This window comes from Urtica dioica, chromosome 1 (genome assembly GCF_054948205.1).
Source record: "Urtica dioica subsp. dioica isolate 48M chromosome 1, U.dioica_male_clone48M_v1_H2, whole genome shotgun sequence".
In the NCBI taxonomy this organism is placed as follows: Eukaryota; Viridiplantae; Streptophyta; class Magnoliopsida; order Rosales; family Urticaceae; genus Urtica; species Urtica dioica.
The window spans coordinates 40,050,280-40,062,402 of record NC_142756.1 but is presented as its reverse complement, the minus strand read 5'-3'; positions in this window follow the sequence as shown (position 1 = coordinate 40,062,402).

Here is a 12,123-nt window from a genome sequence, read left to right as displayed (position 1 = left end):
AGTCTCGAAGTCGCAGAGCTAAACACTAGGTCGAGTGAGGACCTAGGTGCCAAGACAAGAAATAATCGAAAATAAACTAGAGAGAGAGAGAGAGGATGGGGCGGCCAAGTCTAGAGAGAGAAGCTCTCAATCTCTAAAACTTTGCATGAATGAAAAGTGTGGAATGAGGCTCCTATTTATAGGAGAGGTCTCACCTTCAATAAGGTAGTTTCCTCTTCTATAGAATATCACATATTCATGAGCCAATTTCCCTTTTCCTTCAAAGAGGTGCACGTCCAAGACAAAACAAGTAAGTCCTTGGATTTGTTTCCTCTTTTGTTTGCTTCTCTCTTCACCACATTTGGGCGCCCACCATGTTTCCTCTTAGGGGAAATTTGTTTCCTCTTTTTCTTTTGGCAAGTATCTTGATACATTTATGCACAAAATATTCTCTCTTCCTATGGGTATTATGGGCGCCTATCACCTTCTAGAAGGGGCTTCTAGAAGCTTTTCCATTTTGTTCATGACAACATGAAAAAGGCCCATTAAGAATTTTCAATAAAATTCTTATGAAATGAAATTAATCCACAAGGCCCAATTAATCATATTATGGCCGAGTGACATTAAGTCATCAAATTAACTTGTCAAAAAATTTATTGACATTCATTTCATCCTTTGTCTCAAAAGACAAAAATACCCTTTTGACTATTTTCGTTCTTGTTTTGACTTAGCTTCCAGTTTAACTATTCCTATCGATGTGATTCGTGACAGTGACCTCATGGACCCAAATGAACAAAGCTTTAGCTAAACACTTGGACTCAAAAGTTCACAAACCTTTTCCAAGTTTAGCTTAATGCCAGCTGACTCCACTAAAGAGCTGACACTGAAAATCTCTCGGTTCAAATGAATTTGTTTTCTACTCAAGAATTCGACCTAATTATAATGAGCGGATCCACTGAATATTATCTATGCTACCCTTCATGAATGTCATCAGCTAGTCGGGATTTACTAAATTACCATTTTACCCTTCTAGCTGTTATTTCCTCAACTCCTTTGTCGCTTGTGAATAAGTTAGAAACAATGTATTGACGAGGAGCTAACAAGTCACATTGTTTCATCCAAAAGAGTCAGGACTCAATTTGGACACTGGCCAGTTCATTTATTCACACTCCAAGGAACAAAGCATGAGGTGACATACATTGCATTTCAGCAATCTTGTACATGAATTCCATATCTATGAGAACTTCACAAAGTTACTCATGACAGACTCACAACTTAGTACCTCACCAATAGGCCTTGTTCGGAATCACATAGTGAGTCCGAAATTTGACTTTCTCAAATGAGAATACTAAGGTGTGAAATGACATGTCTCATTTCAGGATTAAGGTAAGCATGATGCAATTCATACATAGTGACTTCGAGACATAAGAGGTTAAATGGTTTGTTCTTATATTGTCTCTAGAAGTGCACTGGTCAATTCAGTATCTTCGGAAGATACCTAGAAGAACTATAGAGTCCCAAACTCTCAATGCCTCATAACCAGACATCATAGATTCTTCTAACAATCATACTGAGGTCAATAGTCCTTTGACCCTTAGATTGCGAATATATCGTTTTAAGCAAACTACGAAGAGTTTGTTCATGCAAATCTACATTTGTCTCTTCGTAAGTTGTTTAGTTTGTTTATGGACTAAAAGACTATGGTTTTATCATAAAGCTTCAAACAAAGAAAGAATGAATGAACGTTTCAACTTTATTAATGAATAGATAGGCAATTACAAGCAAGAGTCTTCGTAAGACTATATGACATCAAATGTACATAAATAGACACTACTACTCTTCTTGTGGGCACCATTGACAACAAAGGAAACTCTAAAAAAAACACGCTCCACCAAAAATTCTTAAGACGCCTACATGGCGCAACTTAAGACGCCTACATGGCGCAACGTAAGACGCCTACATGCCGCACTTAAGACGCCTACATGGCGCAACTTAAGACGCCTACATGGCGCACGTAAGACGCCTACATGGCACAACCAAGTCGTCTCTCGAGACGCACCAAGACGCCTACATGGCGCAACGTAAGACGCCTACATGGCGCAAGTAAGACGCCTACACGGCGCAACTCAATACGCCTACATGGCGCACGTAAGACGCCTACATGGCGCAACTAAGAAGCCTACATGGAACACCTGAGACGCCTACATGGCGCAACTAAGACGCCCACATGGCGCACCTAAGATGCCTACATGGCGCAACTTAAGACGCCTACATGGCGCACTTAAGACACCTACATGGCGCAACCCAAGATGCCTACGTGGCGCACTTAAGTCGCCTACATGGCGCAGCCTAAGACGTCTACATGGCGCAATCTGGCTCACGTGAGGTGCCTACGCGGCATGGTTAACTCGCAGTCGAAAAACTTGCAGAACGCAAACCATCCAAGCGACTGGCGCGTCCGAAGTGATATCCTGCTAAGATAAAAGAACTGGCAAGACCATTGACACAAATACTTGCTTATCTAAGAACGCCATAAAAAATGAGTGTGCGAAAGCGTTCATAAAAATAAATAGTATCTCACAAAAGAAAAGGGCAACTGCCCCAAAATCCTAGAAAGCATGCGCTAAAGCAAGTGCGCTGAAAGGAAAGATCCTAGAAAGCAAGCGCTAAAACAAGTGCGCTGAAAGGAAAAACATAAAAGAAAGCATGCGCTAAACACTTGCGCGATAAAAATAATAAAGAAAATGTCTCACTCGACGGGATCGTCGCCAATAGGATCGGCCCCGTCGAGTGGTGGGAACAGCGAGTCGAAGAGGTGGAAGGTGACCCCCCGAGAAGCATTCTCTGTAGCTGTGGCGTCCCGACACTCCACCGCCGCCGCGTGTTTTGCCTCCTCGACTCCGACATCGAAGTCGTCTTGAAGGTCGGACGCGAGCTGTTTCGCTGCGGCTTTCTCTGCGGTGACCCTAGCCACCTCCTCCGCCAAGGAGTCGCGCTCACGCTCCGCTCGAACACGGGCAACTTCGCTCGACGTAAGCTGGCCCTGAAGAATGCCTACTTCTTCTGTGCGTGATTCCAACTGGCGTCGAAGGTCCCGCACCTTGCTCCGAAAGACCTCCATCGATCGAGTTGCCACTTCGAGAGCTTGACGTTCCGTCATTAGGTCCTCAGCCATCTTCGCCACCGCCGACTGAGCACGGTCGCATTTTCCGCGGGTAACTCCCAATTCCACGCGGGCCTCTTGAAGCTGCTCGCGGAGACTCGCGAACTATGCCTTTGAGTGAGAACCTCGCTCAGCACGGGCTAGCTGAGACTTCGCTTGAGCAAGCTCCTCTTGGGCAAGGCTCATCCGTCTGATGAGGTCGTGAAGGATCTTTTCGCCCCGGGTCGCTCGAGCAAGCACCTGAGAAGGCAAGAAGACAATTCAGTAAAAGACAAAACCCTAAAACAGACAAGGCATGAGAAACTCAATCTCTGAGCGTCGGAAATGCCGTGACAAAAGAACTCCACGTCGCTGCTAGCCACGACGCTCTTCCACATCTTCATCGAAGATTGAGCGAGACCCAGGGAACATCCCCCCTAACCTCCACGGCCTCCACGTCGACCATCGAATTTACGCGCTTCGAGTCCGAAGACGTGTCTGGTAGAGCCGAGGAGGAAGGTCGCTTCAAAGAAGCGCGAGGGCCGCTCTCCGTCGGATGACCGGTATCGGTTATCTCCCGAGCATTCCGCGCGGCAATCCGAGAATGGACCACCGCCAACGACTTTGGGTCCCGGGAAGCCTTCGCTAAGCGCGCTCGAGCCCTCGCCCTAGCCAAGGAGGCTACAAAAGCGACAAAGTGAAAACCCTAAACTAAAAGCAAAAAAAAAAAACAACAAAAGAGCGAAGGTCAAAATACCTGGAAGACCGCCCCCTCGAGGGAGATGACACGGCGCTAGGAGCACTCTCGGTCCGTTGACTGCCGCCATGGCTAGGAGGAAAGGGCGGGAACCACCCGGTGGAAGCCATCAGCTCAGGCGAACGAAATCGTTCGACAGCCTTCCGAGCCTCCGACATTCCCCATATCTCCTTCACGAAGTCGAGATCGTCGGCCCCTGCGTCAACGGACCAAACCGAAGCGGTGCGTCGCCAAAGGCCTCCGCCGAGACCCACACCCACGGTCTTCGGTTATACTTCTCCGAGTCCGTGATCAGCTTAGTGTTCCGGCGATCGCGGGCCATGAAGAAACCAGGCTGCCCGGGCGCAAGGAAGACCGCGATGAGATTGCGAAAGTCACTCACGCTCATCACCCGCTCGGTCTGGCAATGCCACTCCATGTGACACATCGCCATGATGCGGTAAAACGCCGGACTCATCTGACAAGCGTGCACCCCCAGTCGGGCGAGGAGCTGCTGGACGATGGGTTGGAACGGCAACCGCAACCCGCAGTTGAGACTCGCGACCGAAACTGCGGCAAACCCACGGCGAGGACGGAAAGGACGGTCGCCCTGTAAGGGACGGAGGAGCGCCACGGACGATGGAATGGCGAATGCCTCCCTGAGACCGATGAATGTTCGGTAGGTGAGCGAGCTCGAAGCATCGACCCCCGAACAATCGAAGTCCCCGGGAGCAGCAAAGCCCTCCTCGGGATACCACTCCGTCCTAGCAAGCGACCTCGCCGACACTATCACCTCTGCGTCAGGGGTCTCGGGCTGAGAACCCCCTGGCTCCACGGAAGGGCCCCCGCCCTCCGACACGACCGCGGCAGCCTCCGACGGCGCATCGGGACACTCCGATGCGAGGCCTTCGGTCCTCGGACATGTCTCCGAATCACCTCCGGGATCTTCGGACTCGGGACCAAAATTGTCCACGCAGTCAATCTCGTCGAGGACCGACTCTAGCGAAGTCGCTGCATCCACGCCCGCAATGTCTCCCGGCGTACCGCAAGAATCCAAGCCGGACTTTGGCACGTCTGCGCAGGCCTTGTCACGAGCCCCCTCGCTGACCAAGTTGATCACGAGGCGAGGAGCGGGATCTCCGGACGCGGGATGATCGAACCCCTCGCCTGCTCCGCGCCCAGTTGGCGCGCACTCTTCTTGAGGCTGAGCAACAGGCACGATCGCGCCCAACTCCTCTTCTTCGAGCCAGTGCTCTAGTCCGCTTGGATTCTCTTCCACGTGCAGAGGAACTTCCCCTAATCCCACGAAGAGATCATCCTCTACACATTCAGAATCCTAAAACAAGAGAGAGAAATCAATGTCGGGACTCTGAGTTGAGAAAAGGGAAGGAACATCCATAATGCAAGCGTAAAAAAGAAACAAGCGTAGAGAAAGAGAGGAAAAATAAAGTGGAGGAAAAATAGGAGAGAGGGGGGGGGGGGTCTATTTATAGACTCCTGGGGGGGTAGGAGTCGAAATCCTACTCCCACAAGGAGAAAAACGGAGGAAAACCTCCAAAAAAGTCGAATTCCACCGCGCGAAGTGAACCAGCCCCGCGCACGGGGCGCGCCGCGCGCCAAGACCGCGCGCCGCACCATCCATGACGCGCGCCGCGCGACTGAGCCAAAAAAAAAAAAAAAAAGGAAAGGAACATTTTCCTTGGGTGACAGGATTTTGGAGATATTTTCCTCACTCACCCAACGGGAAAGACAAAATGTTCACCGCCGGGAACATCCCGAGCGGCGAACTTGGGGGGCTAATGTTTTCGGTCGTTTTCGGAAAACCCGAGACGCCGAGAAGGCATGTCGCTCAAAGGGCCGATGGTCAGGCCAGAGGTCTTGAAGAGTGGCACGCCTTCAAGCCCTCGCACAAACTCTTGACTCCTTGAGTCGAGCCTAGCCCCTCGATTCGAGATTTGAATCGGCTCCTCGAGTCGAGCCTCGCCCCTCGAGTTGAGACTTGATTCAGTGTCCTCGAGTCGAGCCTCGCTCCTCGAGTTGATCCTTGAGTCAGTCTCCTCGAATCAAGCCTCGCTCCTCGAGTCAAACCTTGAGTCAGTCTCCTCGAGTCGAGCCTTGAGTCAGTCTCCTCGAGTCGAGCCTCGACTCGAGTTCTACCCACCAAATAGCCACATTCATGTCACAAACCCAAAATGCAAAGCCCACAATAGCTTTACGGGCCCGGAAGGATGACGGTCGCGAAAAACCCACGAAGGGGCTGCCCAACGCGTGCCGCGCCCGCCACACTGCGCGCCGCGCGCACAGCGGTGCAGACCGCGCGCCGCGGGTCGCGCGCCGCGGGTTGTGCGCCGCAGCCCCTTTGTGTGCCTCCTCTTGGAAAGGTGCGCGCTCCGAGTCGCACATGTGCGATGAAGGACCCCTATAGGGCCCCCAAACAACTATATAAACCCCCTATCACTTAGGGGGAAGCCATCCATTCATCTCCTATCGATACGCTCGATTTCTCACTCTCCTCTGCTTCTCTTGATGCCATTTTTGGCCTGAAGCATTCTCACCAGTCTCTCTCGTTCTCAGAGGTTCTGAAGCACTCACGGGAACTTCCCGGACGTCGCTCCCTCTGACCGAACGCCCCCCGGTGCTCAAGCACGCCCCTAGGGTTCTCGACTAGAGTTCCCCTCACGCGTCTAACACGCTAGACACGCACGCGATCTCCGAGGTTCTGAGACGCCGCCGAGGACTCCTCGTGCCCCGTCTCCTTCGTCGAGTACGCTTCTCCACCAACGTTCTACGCCTCATACTGCGTCTTGCACGCCTGAACTATGTTCTGACCTGATCCCACGCACGGGTACGTAGGCAGCCGACACCCAAGGCACGGTCTCTCCTCCTCCCCACCCCTTACCTCTCCCGAGAGGCGGTTTGATCGGAGAAAACCTAGCTCGAGACTTTCGAGTTCACACTCTTGGCCCGAGTGCGATCACTTGGTCCGGCCTTGGATCGAACCGCCCGAGGTTTTCAATAGTTGTTCATTTTCGTGCGACAATAATAACGACGATGTGCCAACTCCAAAAACTAAGTGGGAGGGTTATATTTGTTGTTTTTAACCCACGATCCCCCACACTAATGAAAGATGCAATTAACGTGAGACTAAGATTCACTCTTGTGGCCCTCTCTTCAATGGGAGTATGCTATGGCGTTTTTGCTTCGATCATTGCTCAATGAGCTACGTTCGAGAGTGAGACGATGAAGACAAGGCCTCCTCTTGGGGGATTGTTTTTTCAAAGTTTACCTATTGGACTACGTGGTTGGTTGCACACTTATTCTCAACCCCTAGTAATCCTCCCTTGAGGCACTGCGAAAGGATGTGAGTGATCAAACCAATTTAAAAGGTGGCTTGACAAAATTGGTGTATTGACATCTTGGCTAAGCATTAATGATGTGTCATTTACTTATAAATTGAGATTTTTTGTGGCCTTCTCTTAAGGGAGTAAATTATCAGTTTAGTTTATAACACATTTGGATTTTATCAACTCTTAAACAAACTTAAACCCTAAACCAAAAACTAAATCATAAACTTGTTTCAACTTAATTAAGCAACATGTCTCTGAACCCTCTCTCGATCATCATTTCCTCAAACAAACTCGAAACCAAAAACTACGTTTATTGGATACGTAACCTCGACATTGTTGGAATTGATCTAGGGTTAAGAAAAAGTTTAACGCTTCGAGCAAGGGGTGGAAATAAAAAATTTTCTTTGAAACGAGTAAAACGATTTTACTAACCTAGACAAAGAGCAAGTACATGTAAATAAAAACTATTATGAGCATTAAAAATGTACTAACCTATTTAGAAGCTTGAACATTGATGAGCCTTCGGAAGGTTGAAAACGTTCGTCTCCCCTCGCAGCACATCTCTCTTCTTTCCTCGGCAACTCGAGCAACCACGAAAGTTTCTATCACTAAAATCACTCAAGAGAAAAGGATTTAGTGAGTGGACACTTTTAAACACGACGACTCGAGAACAAGTCTCAATGTCGAAGAGCTAAAATTTTTAGGTCAAATGAGGACCCAAGTGCCAAAACAAAAATGAAAGAAAACTTATAACCCTCCCACTTAGTTTTTGGAGTTGGTACATCGACTCTTATAATTTCGGAAACGGATTTCCTAGTTATAGAGCGATATAGCGGACAACTAGAAAAAAAATCCTAGAGGTTCATGTTCAGAGCACTGTTAGTGCATAAAGGCACAAGGTCCATACTCGGATCTTTTCCTATTTTCTATTCGGGAAAGTGCATGAGGGAAATGTGAACTTCAACTCACTCGAACACTTGAAAGTTTGAGATTACACATCTTTATTTTTCGGCTTGTCTACGAGGACACCTCCCACTCAAATTTTCAAGAGCATATAGATTTCAAACATATGTGATAATGATATAGTTTTGAAAACATTTTGAAAACTTATTTGATTTGGATGATAAAATATTTTCAAGTTTGAAAACAAAAATGGTTTTTCAAAATTCAAACTAGTTTTGTAAAAATTCAATTTCAATTAAACTTTCAAAAATCAAAACATTTTAATCTTTCATATTATGTTTATAATCTTATAAAAAAATATTTTTGCTCAAGAAGATTTTCTCATTAGAGTTCTATAACTCATGGTAGTGGGGCTGAAAATCAGGATTTCTAAAAAAACTCGACTTTCGGAATAGCCGCGCACCTCGGAGTAAAATCAGCATAACTTGCGGCTCAAATGTCCTTTTGACCCGAAACCAATTGCATTAGAAAGAGGTGAAACTGAGTTTTAATTTGATTCAAGAATCATTAAATTTCAAATTCTGAGCTTAGAGTTATCCCACTTATACTGCGGGTTTTCTCGAGCTCGAAGAAAACTAGAAATAATTAAAGGTCGGACTTTGAGTGCGAAAAACGAATCGAGTGTAACGGAACGTTTTTGGAAGTTGTTAAAGCTTTTATTTGTGTTTTATTAACATGGTATAAAAGAAATAACAACAAGCATAAAACGAATCAAGTAAATAACAGAAACTAGTAAGACAAGAAAACTAGTCACAAAAATTTACTCGAAAATTTTTCAAACATAAAAACACGTTTTTCAATATAAAAAATTAAAAAATTTTAGAACTGGTTCTAATATGTTTTAATAACATCCCAAACTCATAGAAAATCACATGATTTGTAATTTAAGAGCAAGAACAATAAATTAAAAAATAATCTAAGAAAAAGTTTAATTACATGTACATGCATATCTTTGACCATAGCTCTGATACCATTTGTTGGAATTGATCTAGGGTTAAGAAAAAGTTTAACGCTTCGAGCAAGCGGCGGAAATTAAAAATTTCCTTTGAAACGAGTAAAACGATTTTACTAACATTTTTAGAAGCTTGAACGTTGATGAGCCTTCGGATGTTGAAAACGTTCGTCTCCCCTCGCAGCACATCTCTCTTCTTTCCTCGGCAACTCGAGCAACCACAAAAGTTTCTATCACTAAAATCACTCGAGAGAAAAGGAATTAGTGAGTGGGCACTTTTAAACACGACGACTCGAGAACAAGTCTCAATGTCAAAGAGCTAAAATTTTTAGGTCAAATGAGGACCTAGGTGCCAAAACAAAAACGCAAGAAAACTTAGAGAGAGAGAGAGGGAAGGCGCGGCCAAGCTAGAGAGAGAAGCTCCCAATCTCTAAAACTTGGGATGAATGAAATGAGAAGAATGAGGGCTCTATTTATAGGAGAGGCTTTACCTTCAACAAGGTAGTTTCCTCTTCTATAGAATATCACATATTCATGAACAAATATTGCATTTATTCTACGCAAGTCACACGGCCAAGAGGGGGCTTCTAGAAGTCTTTGATTTGTTTCCTCTTTTGTTTTGCTTCTCCCTTGACTCTAGTTGGCCGCCCCCTATACTTTCCTCTTGGAGGAAATTTGTTTCCTCTTTTTCTTTTGGCAAGTATCTTCGTACATTAATGCAAAAAATTGGCTCTCTTTTTTCTTCTGTTGGACGTGCACACCTTCTAGAAGGGACTTCTAGATTTTACTTCATTTGTTCATGACAACATTAGAAAAGCCCATTAAGAATTTTCAAGTAAAATTCTATTAAATGAAATTAATCCTCAAGGCTTAAATTCTTTAATATGGCCGAGTGATTTAAGTTTCATTTGTCATCATATGACAATGTCAAAAAATTTATTGATATTCATTTCGTCCTATGTCGAAAAGGACAAAAATACCCTTTAGACAATTTTCGTGAAACTTGTCTCGTTCTTGTTTTGTCTTAGCTTCTGGTTTAACTATTCCTACTCGATATGATTTGTGATTGTGACCTCATGGATCCAAATGAACAAAGCTTGAGCTAAAGCACTTGGACTCAAAAGTTCACAAACCTTTTTTTAAGTTTAGCTTAATGTCAACTGACTCCACTAAAGAGTTGACACTGAGAATCTCTCGGTTCAAATGAATTTATATTCTACTCAAGAATTCGACTAATTATGATGAGTGGATCCACTGAATATTATCTATGTTTACCCTTCATGAATATCATCAGCTAGTTGGGATTTACAAAATTACCATTTTACCCTTCTAGTGTTATTCCTCAACTCCTTTGTCGATTGTGAATAAGTTAGAAATAATGTATTGACGAGGAGCTAACAACTCCCATTGTTTCATCCAAAAGAGTCAAGACTCAATTTGGACACTGGCCATTTCATTTATTCACATTCCAAGGAACAAAGCATGAGGTGATATATATTGCATTTCAGCAATCTTGTACATGAATTCCATATCTATGAGAACTTCACAAAGTTACTCATGACATCTTCACAACTTAGTACTTCACCAATAGGTCCTGTTCAAGAACACATATTGAGTCCGAACTCTGACTTCCTCAAATGAGAATACGTAAATGAATAAAGCTTCACACAGACAAGGTCGAATTAATGAACGTTTTAAATTTTATAAATTAATAAGCAATTACAAGCAAGAGTCTTCGTGAGACTTTATTACATCAAATGTACAATAGTAAAGACTACAACTCTTCTTGTGGCCACCATTGACAACGGACATCATCTTTACCATTAACAAGGACAAATGGGTACTTTCCACCCCGTGTCCTCCTCAAACGAATGATGATGCGACTCAAGAGGACAGAGATGCCGTAGTAGCCTGGCTCCGCTCCGATGAGATTGTGAGGTGCTATATCTTAGCATCTATGAACAATGTGCTGGAATAGCAACATCATGACATTGAGACAGCCGCCGACATGCTCTATAATCTCCATGAGATGTTTGGAGGGCAAAGGCGTCAGGCCTGACAACAAGGCCGTGACGCTGTCTTTTGAAGACTGTACTTTAAACTTGAATAATGTTTACTTTGTTCCTACCTTTAGGAAGAACTTAATATTCGTTGCTCGTCTTCTTAAGCAAGATTATTGTTTGAAGTTCATTAAGAATGGAATTCCTATTTCGTTTCTTGATAATTCGTTTGTCACTGATGGATGTATGAATAATGCTCTTTTTTACATTTACCCCACTCAACCTTCTCTTTTAGACACCAAAATAGATAATGATCTAGTTAGAGAGCCAAAGAGGATCAAATTATCTGAATCCTCCGATCTAATAAAATCAACATATCTCTGGCACGTAAGACTTGGTCATACCAGTCTAGACAGGATTAAGAGACTTGTGAGGGACGGTCCACTCCAAGCCTCTGCAATAGGTTCACTACCTACTTGTGAATCTTGCATAGAAGGAAAAATGACTAAGCGACATTTCTTCGGTAAGGGTTGAAGAGCCACTGAGTTGCTGGAACTAATACATTCTGATATATGTGGCACGTGGAGGATACGAATATTTCGTTATCTTCACTGATGATTACTCAAGACACGGTTTTGTCTATTTACTCAAACACAAATCCGAGACCTTTAACGTATTTAAGGTCTTTAGGGCTTTAGTGGAAAAGCAAACTAGCAAAGTGATCAAAATCCTTCGATTTGATCGAGGAGGTGAGTATATGTCTGGAGAGTTCGATGACTTTCTACAATAAGAAGGGATCGCTTCTCAGCTTACCGCACCTGGCACACCTCAACAAAACGGAGTGTCAGAGAGATGAAACCGAACTCTTATGGAGATGGTTAGATCAATGATGAGCTACTCATCACTCCCTCTTTCCTTTTGGGGATATTCCCTCTAAACAGCTGCTTACATTCTGAACCAAGTTCCGTCTAAAACGGTTCTTGGTACTCCTTATGAACGATGGA